Source organism: Anolis sagrei, chromosome 11 (genome assembly GCF_037176765.1).
Source record: "Anolis sagrei isolate rAnoSag1 chromosome 11, rAnoSag1.mat, whole genome shotgun sequence".
NCBI lineage: Eukaryota > Metazoa > Chordata > Lepidosauria > Squamata > Dactyloidae > Anolis > Anolis sagrei.
This window is the reverse complement of record NC_090031.1, coordinates 21799461-21814417: the sequence shown is the minus strand read 5'-3', so window position 1 is coordinate 21814417 and position 14957 is coordinate 21799461. Positions and strand designations below refer to the sequence as shown.

Genomic DNA, 14957 nt, shown 5'->3' with positions numbered 1-14957 from the left:
AAAGGACAGGCATTCATTACACCTAAGTCATTTAAAAAAAATGGTTATCTGCCACTTACAAGTGAGTGTAATGTTACAAGGACTAAAGTAACTGCTTTGAGAGACAGTGATCAGGCATTCTGACAACGTGGAGTTGATGGCGTGGGAGCATCACTTCAATGCTGGTGGTCCTTGCTTCTTCCAGCACGCTGACATTTGTCCGCCTGTCTTTCCAAGAGATTTGCAGGAGTTTTCGAGGCACTTTGGTTTTCTCAAAGAGGCCGAGCTTCTTGTGTGCTACTGCAAAGGTGTTTAGAGTGGCTGATAGGTCTTCTTATGAATGTGCAGAGAATGCGTTATCATCAGCATATTGGAGTTCTATAACAGATGTTGTTGTGATCTTGGTTTTGGCTTTCAGTCTGAGATTAAATAGCTTGCCATCTTTCCGATAGAGGATTTCCACTCTGGTGGGAAGCTTCCCATCAACAAGATAAGGTATCATAGCAATGAAGATGGAAAATAAGGTTGGGGCAATAACACATTCCTGTTTAACACCTGATTCCACCTTAAATGGGTCACTTTGGAAGCCATTTACTACTGTATCCGCCCCTCCAGCGCCAACAGCTTCTGTTCGCACCTTTGTGGGCCATGCAGCTGAGAACACAGTAGTCTTCCCTATTAAATATTTAGAAGCCCATAAGATACATTCAATATTTGACTTTGTTGACAGCAACATGTACTGGGCATGTGTAAAGAAAGCTTTGCAGAAGGCAGCCTGCTATTTTGAGAGGAGGAAGACAGTTGGAGGAAAGATGTATCCGTCATTCTACACATGTTTCAAAGCGTATTTCCCTGCCCTCTGAGCCAGAGAAAGAAAACACATTTGTGCTTTGTTCCTGTAAACACAGAGTCCAACAGGGCCTTGGCATCTCGGTTGCCCAACCCGCCCTCGCTGTCTGTTTGCGACTGCCAGGGCTCCCGGAGTGAGCTGTCACCGCAGAACAACCAATCTGGCCTTGGCCCTTTCTCCGAAGAAGGAAACACATTTATGTAAACCTCTCTCCTCATCTGTTGCATTCTCACTGGGATGAAGTACCGTGCTACGAAGAATAACATTAATTTCTTTCTCTTTTTTTTACAGTTCACTCACTCCAGCACAAAGAAAGTGTCCTATGCCAAAGCGAGATGCCAGCTTTTCACCTTGAACCTACAAATAAAAATACACACTAGAACCAAATGCATATCCGGGGCTGCATATGGCTTTCCCAAGCTCTTTTCGAAGCCCTCAAACCACAGCCCATCCTGATGTCGAGCACCCCCCCCCCCAAAAAATTAAGGGATAGTGACTTATAGTTCTGCAAAGGGCAAGGACACCAGACTACACAACAAGGGTTAAGTCTTGGTCACATTGCCAAGGCACTGACAACAAGGACCCCACGAGGCTTTTGGGAAACGGCTGGATCTGGGGACTTCTGCCCTTTGTGAGAGTTGTAGTTTCCAAAAGCGTGAATCAGTTGCAGCACAGCTGGGGTTTCATCTGCCAGCCTGGGAAGGAATCCCACCGGAGCATTGCAGCACACCCAAATACCTGGGAGTCACTCTGGACCGTGCTCTTACCTACAAGAAGCACTGCCTGAACATCAAGCAAAAAGTGGGTGCTAGAAACAATATTATACGAAAGCTGACTGGCACAACTTGGGGATCACAACCAGATACAGTGAAGACATCTGCCCTTGCACTGTGCTACTCTGCTGCTGAGTACGCATGCCCAGTGTGGAACACATCTCACCACACTAAAACAGTGGATGTGGCTCTGAATGAGACATGCCGCATTATCACGGGGTGTCTGCGCCCTACACCACTGGAGAAATTACACTGCTTAGCCAGTATTGCACCACCTGACATCCGCCAGGAAGTAGCAGCCAATAGTGAAAGGACCAAGGCAGAGACATCTCCAGCTCATCCCCTGTTTGGGTATCAGCCAGCACGCCAACGACTTAAATCTAGACATAGTTTTCTAAGATCTGCAGAGACACTCGCCGGAACACCTCAGCAAGCGAGAGTCCAAAAGTGGCAGGCTCAAACCCAGCACTTCAACCAATGGCTGATACCAAATGAGAGACTCCCTCCTGGGCACACAGAAGACTGGGCGACTTGGAAGGCATTGAACAGACTGCGCTCTGGCACCACGAGATGCAGAGCCAACCTTCAGAAATGGGGCTACAAAGTAGAATCCTCGACATGCGAGTGTGGAGAAGAGCAAACCACTGACCACCTGCTGCAATGCAACCTGAGCCCTGCCACATGCACAATGGAGGACCTTCTTGCAGCAACACCGCAAGCACTCCAAGTGGCCAGATACTGGTCAAAGGACATTTAACCAGCTACCAAACTCACAAGTTGCGTATTTTTCTGTTTGTTTGCTTTGTTCTGTTAGAAATGTAATATAATGGACTGGCTGCTCTGACACGACAAATAAAAGAAATCTGCCAGCCTTCCCAATGATCATGGACTCTCTGCCTGCATGTCTTGGACTTCAGTACATACTATCTCTCTCATGAACTTTCCTCAAAGACCTTTTAAAACATTGGCTTCTTCATGAAAATTAATTCTCTTATTAAATATACTTGGAATGTGGGACAAAGATGGGGTTTTGTTGCTATGAAATGCTGATGATTATGAATGTATGTATCTTGCTATGAAATATTGCCTTTCCCCTTTGCCTTTTGCCCTAGAAAATGTGACCCAGGACTGTTGAAATGCTTGAGGGAGAACCACCACCTCCCTTTCTTATTTGATTATTTCACCTCTGCATGGACAATAGCAAGCTGAAACTTCCTCTTGTTTGCTTTGTCTGGCAGGCAAGGAAGTTATCTGGACACTTTGATTGAATCACAAGGGCAGGGTTGATCCCCCCCGCCCCCCGAGGTCCCCTCCCCCGATCCTGTTTGTTTTCCTTCACCAAAACCCATCAAGGGCAGGAAAACCTTTCTTAATGAAATCAACCTTTGCTGGACAAAACAATGCCCCTCTTCCGTCCTGCCTCCCTCTCCCTGATTTGCTAAGGAGCCAAAGAGGGAGGGAGTTTTGAAACTTTCAAACCTGTATTTTCTCTATAAAAATGCCAGTAAAATTCTGTATTGCTATGCTTGTAGTGGAACTATTCCTACAATGCATCCGATTGCAGCTGAATCGCAAATAAAGACACCTCGGTACCAGCTTCTTCCGCTTTGGTGAGGATTTATTATTTTAAATATTTTTGCTGCTGAAATTGGCTTCGCTGGCCTCACCAAGGTTCAAGGACTCTTTTCGTGCGGTCCTCAGGATCTCCTCGGCTGGGGAGATCCTCCTAAAAGCAGCTCGATATCAATCTCAGCACTTTCCAAACCGATTTCTTGCCTCCGCAAAAGCAATTCGTGTCTCTTGGAAACATCTAATGCCGCAATTTGCATCCGAAATACATTTCAAAGCACTCTACACTGTTTACATCCAAAGACATAACAGGAAAAAAACCTAGGGTGACTAAAATGATCAAGGGTCTGGAGAACAAGCCCTATGAGGAACGGCTTAAGGAGCTGGGCATGTTTAGCCTGAAGAAGAGAAGGCTGAGAGGAGATATGATAGCCATGTATAAATATGTGAGAGGAAGCCACAGGGAGGAGGGAGCAAGCTTGTTTTCTGCTTCCGTGGAGACTAGGACAGCGAAACAATGGCTTCAAACTACAAGAGAGGAGATTCCATCTGAACATGAGAAAGAACTGAATATAGTTCTCCAGTTGTCCCTGAACTACAAATTGCCACCCTTCCCCTCACCAGTTCTGTGAATTTTCCCAAATATCGAACATGTTTGGCTTCAGATCAGAAACCAAGGGCTGCTCCCCTGCCAGTCCTCAGCTAGGAGCAGAGCAAATGCGGCCAAGGTTACATCACTGTGTTTTCTTAACCTGCTGAACTTGGCACACTGTTGGCACAGCTACATTCCAAAGCTTGGCATCTTCCCATCCAGCAGTTCACATGATGCAAATGTTTGCAAGGGGAAAATAAACTTCTAAAAGAAGCAGAGGATTTCTGGCAGCTTGGCCATTCCTTTGCCATTCGTTCCCACTTTCCAGACAGAAAAGACTGAGGACAAGAGGTTGGATAACATCAGGGGGCTGCCTTCATAGGCCTGTCAGCAGATCACAGGAGCTGTCTTCATAGACCTGTCAGCAGCCTATGATACCGTGAACCACCGCCTCCTCCTGAGAAAAATGTATAAGATCACAAAGGACGACCACCTCACCCGCCTCATAGGAAACCTGCTACAAAACAGGAGCTTTTTGGTTGAGTTCCAGGGCCAGAGAAGCAGATGGCGGAAACAGAAGAACGGTCTGCCTCAGGGGAGCGTGCTTGCTCCATCCATGTTCAACATCTACACAAATGACCAGCCACTCCCAGAAGGGACAGAGAGTTTCATCTATGCTGATGATCATGCCATCACCGCTCAAGCAGGGAGCTTTGAGATAGTAGAACAGAAGCTCTCTAAGCTCTAGGTGCTCTTACTGCCTATTACAGGGAAAACCAGCTGATCCCTAATCCATCTAAAACACAGACATGTGCGTTTCACCTTAAGAACAGAAAAGCATCCCGAGCTCTGAGGATTACCTGTGAAGGAATCCCACTGGAGCATTGCAGCGCACCCAAATACCTGGGAGTCACTCTGGACCATGCCCTTACCTACAAGAAGCACTGCCTGAACATCAAGCAAAAAGTGGGTGCTAGAAACAATATCATACGAAAGCTGACTGGCACAACCTGGGTATCACAACCAGACACAGTGAAGACATCTGCCCTTGCGCTGTGCTACTCTGCTGCTGAGTACGCATGCCCAGTGTGGAACACATCTCACCACACTAAAACAGTGGATGTGGCTCTTAATGAGACATGCCGCATTATCACAGGGTGTCTGCGCCCTACACCACTGGAGAAATTACACTGTCTAGCCGGTATTGCACCACCTGACATCCGCCAGGAAGTAGCAGCCAATAGTGAAAGGACCAAGGCAGAGACATCTCCAGCTCATCCCTTGTTTGGGTATCAGCCAGCACGTCAACGACTTAAATCAAGAAATAGTTTTCTAAGATCTACAGAGACACTCACTGGAACACCTCAGCAAGTGAGAGTCCAAAAGTGGCAGACTCAAACCCTGAACCTCAATCAATTTACTTTATTTATTTATTTACTTTATTTCTATACCGCTTTTCTCAGCCCTCAGGCGACTCAAAGCGGTGAACAACATCAGTACAAAATATCACAAAACAAGTATAGGGCAATTAAAAACAATTATCACATAAATCATTAACATCAGTATAACAATCATTAGCGCCTCAACAGTAAAATCAGAATCCAGTCTCGTCATCCATTATTCCGTATTCCTATGTTCAATTACACTGTTTAATCAAATGCTTGTTCGAACAGCCAGGTCTTCACTTTCCTCCAAAATGCCAGCAGGGAGGGGGCCAATCTGATATCTGCAGGCAGGGCGTTCCACAGCCGAGGGGCCACCACTGAGAAGGCCCTGTCTCTCGTCCCCGCCAAGCGCGCCTGTGATGCAGGCGGAACCGAGAGCAGGGCCTCCCCAGATGATCTTAGTGTCCTAGTCGGTTCACAGGAGGAGATGTGTTCGGAGAGGTAAGTAGGGCCTGGTACCAAATGAGAGACTCCCTCCTGGGCACACAGAAAACTGGGTGACTTGAAAGGCGCTGAACAGACTGCACTCTGGCGTCATGAGTTGCAGATCCAACCTTAAGAAATGGGGCTACAAAGTGGGATCCACGACATGCGAGTGTGGAGAAGAGCAAACCACTGACCACCTACTGCAATGCAACCTGAGCCCCGCCACATACACAATGGAGGACCTTCTTGCAGCAACACCAAGTGGCCAGATACTGGTCAAAGGACATTTAAAAGAATACCAAGTCTGCAATCTTTGTGTTTGTTTGTTTGTTTTTAATGCAATACGACTGTTTTGGTTCGCTCCTGACACAATAAATAAAACATCAGGGGGCCAAGTCATGAATTCCATAGCTTTGTCCTTCTGGAAAGAACAAGCAGAGTCACCCAATCGACATAAATATCAACATTTTCTGGAAACTCGGCTATTATTTAATTAATCAAGCTGCTTGTGGAGATGAGTTTGGAAGAGACAGAGTGACCCAACATCTATTCAGTGTCAGAGATGATGTAAGTATGTACAAGGGGCTGCTGATAAGTCTTTGGCTTTGTGTTCTTTTCAATGTTACATCACATGAAAGCCTTATATGTCTAATATATGTTGTTCTGGAATGGCTGTTCCAAGGGCTCCAATTTTGTGCTTTGCACTGAGTGTTTGTTCATAGTCCTAAGTTGCAGGGACTTTGCAGATAGGTGGCTTTCTTTGGCTGCATTCATAGGGCAAGCCACCTGTCAATAATAGTTAGGATCCCTGGTCCCGCCCCTCTCTGGGTTTTTTGGAGGGAAGGGGCCATTTTTCAGTTAGTCTCAGCAAAGGATGTGTACAGACGTCCTGTACAAAGGCTTCATCTCTTAAGACTTCCCGGGGGAAAACAGTCTTAAGCCTCTAAAGATTCCCAAAGGTTCCGGGGAAACAGCTTACAGCCCTGAGGAATTCCGGAGGGAATAACAGCTCTAATCGTCAAGATCTCCAGCTAAGTGACTACAGGCCTGCTGGTACGTCTACTCGGTTCTGAGACGCAGTTCAACCGGTAGTGGATTCAAATCAGTCAGGTTTAGGTTCACAGTAGCCTGGGAGGAGCTTGAAAGGGGAATTTTCCTTTGAAGAAAGTTATTGAAGATAGTGCCTGTCCCCTGTGGACAAGTTTGAGAGAACTGGTTTCTTTACCAAGCAAATTTTACAATTCCTGTTTGTTCATCAATAAAAGATGTTTAAGCTCAAGCCTCCTAAAGACTATTTAATGAGGGAAATTTTCCTAAAGGCTCCTTTTTGGGGGCCCTGGCTTCCCGCTGGATTTAAGCCGCACATCCTCTCTTAAAGGTGCTTCATTTCAGATCCAGCGGCGACAGAACACAATTAACAACAAAGATAGACAGTACACAGATGGAGGCAAAGGCTTCCCTTTTTCATCTCTGGCATCTGGAGGCCGTGCTCAACTCCAGCCGTAAGGAGGTGCTTTTCTTTCATTTTTCATGCAATGGACGCCCTCCTGACAGAATTGCCAACATGTCTTCAGGGGTGCCTTTTATCTCCCCATCCAAAGCAGTACCTATTGATCTACTCACATTTGCTAGGGCTGATGGCGGGAGTTCACCCTGACCCGCGGCTTTGAACTGCCAACTTTCCGGTCGGCAAGATTTTCTGCAGTTGGCGATTTAACCCACTGTGCTATTGCAGTTCCTTGTAAACTGTCGTGAATTCAAACTGTTGCAGTCAAATACTTACCAATTTGGATGTGTTCCCGCCATACAAAGCACAGCTCCATCTGTGCAGGTACAACTGTACCAGGAGCTCCAATTTTGTTTGTTTTGCATTGAATGTTTGTTGCAGTCCTAAGTTTCAAGGACTCTGCAGATAGGTGGCTTCTTTTGGCTGCAATCATAGGGCAAGCCACCTGTCAATTATAGTTAGGTTACCTGGTCCCGCCCCCTTTTGGGGTTTTTAGAGGGAATAGGAGCCATTTTGGGTTCAGCTCACACAGAGAAGCTTTTCATGCAGGACATAATACCAAGAGCTCCTGTAGAAAGCTTCGTCTTCTATGGCTTGGCCGGGGAGATATACAGTCTACAGCTTGGCCGGGGTTATACAGCCCACAGCTTGGCCGAGGATCATACAGCCTTACAGCTCCTTTGCTGACGGACTTCAGTCAGCCATCACTGAAACCTGAACTCCTTCTTTTCCCCTGGAAGTCTACAAAGCTCTGCTTGGTAAGGATCACTCGCGGAAGTCAGACGCAGTTGGTACCGGGTGCAGGGGCTCCACGCCAACAGAGGTAAAGACAGACTGCCCAGATTAGAAATTAAGGATTTCCCCATTAGTTAAATACAGTTTATGAAGATTGTGCCTGTTCCCAGTGGACAAGATTGAGAGAGCCAATAGACCAGTGTTTCTCAACCTGGGGGTCGGGAGGGGTCGCAAGGGGGTGTCAGAGGGGTCACCAAAGACCATCAGAAAACACAGTATTTTCTGTTGGCCATGGAGGTTCTATGTGGGAAGTTTGGCCCAATTCAATCCTTGGTAGGGTTCGAATGCTCTTTGATTGTAGGTGAACGATAAATCCCAGCAACTACAACTCCCAAATGTCAATTACAATGCCCACCAAACCCTTCCAGTATTTTCTACTTGGTCATGGGAGTTCTGTGTGCCAAGTTTGATTTAATTCCATCATTGGTGGAGTTCTGAATGCTCTTTGAGTGTAGGTGAACTATAAATCCCAGCAACTACAACTCCCAAATGTCAAGGTCTATTTCCCCCAAACTCTACTAGTGTTTACATTTGGGCATACTGAGAATTTGTGCCAAGTTTAGTCCAGACCCATCATTGTTTGAGTCTACAGTTCTCTCTGGATGTAGGTAAACTACAACTCCCAAAACTCAAGGTCAGTGCCCACCAAACCCTTCCAGTATTTTCTGTTGGTCATGGGAATTCTGTGTGCCAAGTTTGATTCAGTTCCATCATTGGTGGAGTTCAGAATGCTCTTTGATTGTAGGTGAACTATAAATCCCAGCATCTACAACTCCCAAATGACAAAATCAATTTTTGAGTGAAGGACACACATTGGGTTGTTAGGTGTCTTGTGTCCAAAATTGGTGTCAATTCGTCCAGTGGTTTTTGAGTTCTGTTAATCCCACAAATAATATAGTCCATATAACTAGTCCAATGTGGGCTAGGCAAAACTACGGTGAGGTGGAACTGTAATTGGTTAAGTGGAAGAACACAGAGAGTGCTCACTAATGCTTCCTCTTCCTCTTGGAAAGAAGTGACAAGTGGAGTGCCTGAAGCAGGGTTCCGTCCTGGGCCCGGTCCTGTTCAGGATATTTATTAATGACTTAGATGAAGGGCTAGAAGGCAGGATCATCAAGTTTGCAGACGACACCAAATTGGGAGGGAGAGCCAATAGTCCAGAGGACAGGAGCAGGATTCAAAACGATCTTGACAGATTAGAGAGATGGGCCAAAACTAACAAAATGAAGTTCAACAGTGACAAATGCAAGATACTCCACTTTGGCAGAAAAAATGAAATGCAAAGATACAGAATGGGGGACAATGCCTGGCTCGAGAGCAGTACATGTGAAAAAGATCTTGGAGTCCTCGTGGACAACAAGTTAAACATGAGCCAACAATGTGATGTGGCGGCAAAAAAAGCCAATGGGATTTTGGCCTGCATCAATAGGAGCCTAGTGTCTAGATCTAAGGAAGTCATGCTACCCCTCTATTCTGCTCTGGTTAGACCACACCTGGAATATTGTGTCCAATTCTGGGCACTGCAATTCAAGAGAGATATTGTCCAGAGGAGGGCGACTAAAATGATCAAGGGTCTGGAGAACAAGCCCTATGAGGAGCGGCTTAGGGAACTGGGCATGTTTAGCCTGAAGAAGAGAAGGCTGAGAGGAGATATGATAGCCATGTATAAATATGTGAGAGGAAGCCACAGAGAGGAGGGAGCAAGCTTGTTTTCTGCTTCCTTGGAGACTAGGGCGCAATGGAGCAATGGCTTCAAACTACAAGAGAAGAGATTCCATCTGAACATGAGGAAGAACTTCCTGACTGTGAGAGCCGTTCAGCAGTGGAACTCTCTACCCTGGAGTGTGGTGGAGGCTCCTTCTTTGGAAGCTTTTAAGCAGAGGCTGGATGGCCATCTGTCAGGGGTGATTTGAATGCAATATTCCTGCTTCTTGGCAGGGGGTTGGACTGGATGGCCCATGAGATCTCTTCCAACTCTTTGATTCTATGATTCTATGAATATATGTGCAGAGTGCATAGGAATTCATTCATGTTTTTTTCAAAATATAATCCAGCCCTCCAACAGTTTGCGGGACTGTGACCCGGCCCTCTGTTCAAAAAGTTTGGGGACCCCTGCAATAGACTATTAAGAAAGCCTTGAAGTACCTGTTTGTTTTCATCAATAATAAAGAACTTTGTTGAACCTTTAAGCAATCTAAAGACTCTGTTTTAAGGAAACCCAAAGGCCTTTAATCTGAGGCAGCCCCGACGTCCCGTTGGGCACACAGAATTTATGTCCTGTCTACAGTCTTATGCACAGGCCCAGCGTGCAACAGCACACCATCTTAGCCACATCTACTCAGAAATAAACTCTCAATCCACCCTTTTCAGCCACACAAAGCATAGGTCAGCCGAACCACGCCATCCCAGATGTCAGATTCAGACACATTCCTATTTCCTAGGCCAAATTTGAGACAGCCTCCTGTGTTGCTGGCATCTTTGGGGAGGAGAAAGACCACAGGGGTCTTTCCTACTTTAAATTAATCTTTCACAGCACGACACTGTCCCAGCTTGAAAACCACAGCTTTTATTCAATTAAGCCTCACAGCTTTAATTTTTCACCTCACCAGAAATGCTCCCATTTGACAGCGGAGAGTTCTGTTAATGGGAAACAAGAAGAACTTATTAAGATTCGCTTCACTTTGGACAGCAGGTGGTAGGCAATGTCTTTTTTTCAGTTTCCAAAACTGGCACTAAAATCATAGGAATATAAAGTTGGAATCATAGAATCAAAGAGTTGGGAGAGACCTCGTGGGCCATCCAGTCCAACCCCATTCTGCCAAGGAGCAGGAAAATTGCATTCAAAGCACCCCCGACAGATGGCCATCCAGCCTCTGTTTAAAAGCTCCAAAGAAGGAGCCTCCACCACACTCCGGGGCAGAGAGTTCCACTGATGAACGGCTCTCACTGTCAGGAAGTTCTTCCTAATGTTCAGGCAAAATCTCCTTTCCTCCTACTGTTTTGTCTCCGAGTGTCCAGGGAGCCAAAAACAACTTGCTCCCTATGACTTTCCCTCACGTATTTAAATCATGTATCCTCTCAGACGCCTCTTCTGCAGGCTAAACATGCCTGGCTCTTTCAAGTTGCTCCTCATAGCGTTTGTTCTCCAGACATAGACATTATTATTATTATTATTATTATTATTATTATTATTATTATTGTATTGCCGAAGGCTTTCATGGCTGGAATCACTAGGTTCTTGTGGGTTTTTTCGGGCTATAGGGCCATGTTCTAGAGGCATTTCTCCTGACATTATGCTGATAATATGCTGTGTCCAGGCTGGACAAGTCTACATAGGGACCACCAAACGCAGCATTGCCCAAACACGCATCAAGGAACATGAAAGGCACTGCAGACTACTTCAACCAGAGAAGTCAGCCATAGCAGAGCACCTGATGAACCAGCCTGGACACAGCATGTTATTTGAGAACACAGAAATGCTGGACCACACCAACAACCACCATGTCAGACTACACAGAGAAGCCATTGAAATCCACAAGCATGTGGACAATTTCAACAGAAAGGAAGAGACCATGAAAATGAACAAAATCTGGCTACCAGTATTAAAAAACTCTAAAATTACAACAGCAAAACAGCAGAGAGGAAACAACCAGGCACATCTTAACACCTCTCAACAGGGGATTTTCCCAGGCTCAGCCAGGCCTTCAAATGCTAATGAAGGTGGTCAGTTGAAACATTCACACCTAGCTCCAGCAGGGAAGAGCTCCTTGCCCCACCCCAGCCATTCCACAGATATATAAACCCATTTTCCTAATTCCAACAGACCTCACTACCTCTGAGGATGCTTGCCATAGATGCAGGCGAAACATCAGGAGAAATGCCTCTAGAACATGGCCCTATAGCCCGAAAAAACCCACAAGAATCTATTATTATTATTATTATTATTATTATTATTATTATTATTATGGAGCCCCCAGTGGCGCAGTGGGTTAAATCCCTGTGCCGGCAGGACTGAAGACTGACAGGTCACAGGTTCGAATCCAAGGAGAGGCGGATGAGCTCCCTCTATCAGCTCTAGCTCCTCAAGCAGGGACATGAGAGAAGCCTCCTAGAAAGATGATAAAATCATCTGGGCGTTCCCTGGGCAATGTCCTTGCAGACGGCCAATTCTCTCACACCAGAAGCGACTTGCAGTTTCTCAAGTCGCTCCTGACACGACAAAATAATAATAATAATAATAATAATAATAATATATTTTATATTACATGTAATATTATGAATAATATTTCAATATAATGGTATAGTACAATATAGTTATATTTAATGCTGATATTGTACTATGATAATAATATAATATATTGTATGTGTGTATATATATATATATATATATATATATATATATATATATCTTGTAAGCCGATCTGAGTCTCCTTCGGGGTGAGAAGGGCGGCATATAAATGTTGTAAATAAATAAATAAATAAATAGGGTTGTTGTAGGTTTTTTTCGGGCTATATGGCCATGGTCTAGAGCAGTGTTTCTCAACCTGGGGGTCGGGACCCTCGAGGGGGTCATGAGGGGGTGTCAAAGGGGTCACCAAAGACCATCAGAAAAATTATTATTATTATTATTATTATTATTATTATTATTATTTACAGCATTTATATTCCGCCCTTCTCACCCTGCAGGGGACTCAGGGCGGATTACAGTGTACACATATATGGCAAACATTCAATGCCAATTTTAACATACAATATATAGAGACATACACAGAGGCTATTTAACTTTTTCTGGCCGCCAGGGGAGCTGTCGCTTTCATCGTCCATCTGCGATACTGATGAAGTACTTCCGCATTCCCTGCATGCTTTTTTGCTGGAGTGCTTTGGAGTCAAACATCGTATTTTCTGTTGGTCATGGAGATTGCATGTGGAAAGTCTGACCCAATTCTATTGCTGGTCAAGTTCAAAGTGCTCTTTTATTGTAGGTGAACTATAAATCCCAACAACTACAACTCCCAAATGTCAAGGTTTATTTTCCCCAGACTTCACCAGTGTTCACATTCAGGCATATTGAGTATTCGTGCCAAGTTCGGTCCAGATCCATCATTGTGTGAATCCACAGCACTCCTCTGGGTATAGGTGAACTACAACTCAGAAACTCAAGTTCAATGTTTACCAAACCCTTCCAGTGTTTTCTGTTGGTCATTGGGATTGCATGTGGAAAGTCTGACCCAATTCTATTGCTGGTCAAGTTCAGAGGTCATGGGAGTTCTGTGTACCAAGTTTGGTTCAAATCCATCGCTGGTGGAGCTCAGAATGCTCTTTGATTATAGGTGAACTATAAATTCCAGCAATGACACCTCACAAATTACAAAAGCAATCCTCCCCAAACCTCACCAGTATTTAAACTGGTGTATCAGGGTGTATCAGGTATTTGTGCTCACTTTGGTCAAGTGAAGGAAAATGCATCCTGCATATCGGATATTTACATTACAATTTATAACAGTAGTAAAATGACAGATATCAAGTAGCAACTAAAACAGTATTATGGTTGGGGGTCACCACAACATAAGGAACTGTATTAAGGGGTCACGGCATTAGGAAGATTGAGAACCACTGGTCTAGAGGCATTCTCTCCTGACGTTTTGCCTGCATCTATGGCAAGCATCCTCAGAGGTATGCTTGCCATAGATGCAGGCGAAACGTCAGGAGAGAATGCCTCTAGACCATGGCCATATAGCCCGAAAAAACCTACAACAACCCAGTGATTCCGGCCATGAAAGCCTTTGACAATACAAATAAATAAATTTCTTATCATATGGAATGCCCTTTCTTTGAGGGCTCGGAAGCTTGTCCCTTATAGGAGCTCTCTCTTATTATATTCTATGGCAGAGTTGGGATTCTTTTCATTTTCTTTAGACCGAATAAGATTCGAAAACAACTTGTATATTGGGGTGTGAACCCTTCGTAAAGACGGAAGCGCACCCTACAATTTATAGAAATGGACAATACGTTAACTTTGCAGAGGTGTGGCTAACTTAACTGGAACTCAGGGGCGGCTCATCCATTACGCAAAGTAAGCGGTTGCAGAACACTTTTTTTTGCCAGGGGCGCAGAGGCACCTCTGTAAATACCCCTCGACTGCCACTTGAGGAGCGCCTCCTCAGCTCACAACAGCCCTAGCAGTCCGGGGGGAGCCTTGGCTTTCTTGCCTCTCTGCCGGGCGATCCTCTTCCCAAAGGGGCCTCTCCTAGCCCCTCTCGTTCCTGCTCCACCCGGCCACCGGGTGAGCAAGCAGAGCCGGCGCTCAATCGTTCTCTGCATTCGATCCCTTCCCCATGACCGGCTCCCTTTCCCGATCCCCCGGCGCTCCACCCGCCTCCCCTCTCTCGGTCTCAATGGCTGAGGAGAAAGTCAGGAGAAGAGGTGACTTTTGGTGCAAAGCGGGCCAGGCAAGGGAACAAATGCGGCAAGTGTAGTTACTGGGATGTATAGTTCGCCTACAATCAAAGAGCATTCTGAACTCCACCAATGATGGAATTGAACCAAATATGGCACACAGAATTCCTACGACAAACAGAAAATATATATCAGTGATTGGTTGTGGGGGGGGGGGCACCAAAATACTGTTTGCTTACCGTTGAAAATTACCTCTGCTGGAACCCAACCAGTATTTTCATCTCCATACAACACAAACGTGTTAAATCAGTAGCTACTTCCTGATTTTTGTCAACCCTAACATTTCCTGAACTTTAACCATTCCTTACTGCTATTTTGAACACCTGCCAACACTACCATGGGTCACACTTGGCTCGACTCTTGTAGTTTCTCGCTTTGGGCCAGGTGAAAAAGAATCCGGAGCCAGTGGGTTCCAGACCACGTTTTACTGCCCCCTGTGCCGGCCTTTGGCTACACAGGCCAAGCTTTATACGGCAAAGAAACCCTAGCAACCTGGACAAACAGCCCCTTGGTTGCTATGACAAGGTAGCAGCAAGTGACAGGAAGCAAAGATAAAGGCTAGGCC

At 45.4% G+C, this 14957-nt stretch overlaps 1 protein-coding gene across 1 annotated transcript in view; it reads right to left on the bottom strand.

The window, feature by feature from the left end:
* Nucleotides 1-14957, bottom strand: part of RPH3AL (rabphilin 3A like (without C2 domains)) — a 96734-nt gene that overhangs the window by 74782 nt on the left and 6995 nt on the right. The gene's annotated exons all lie outside the window — the stretch shown is intronic.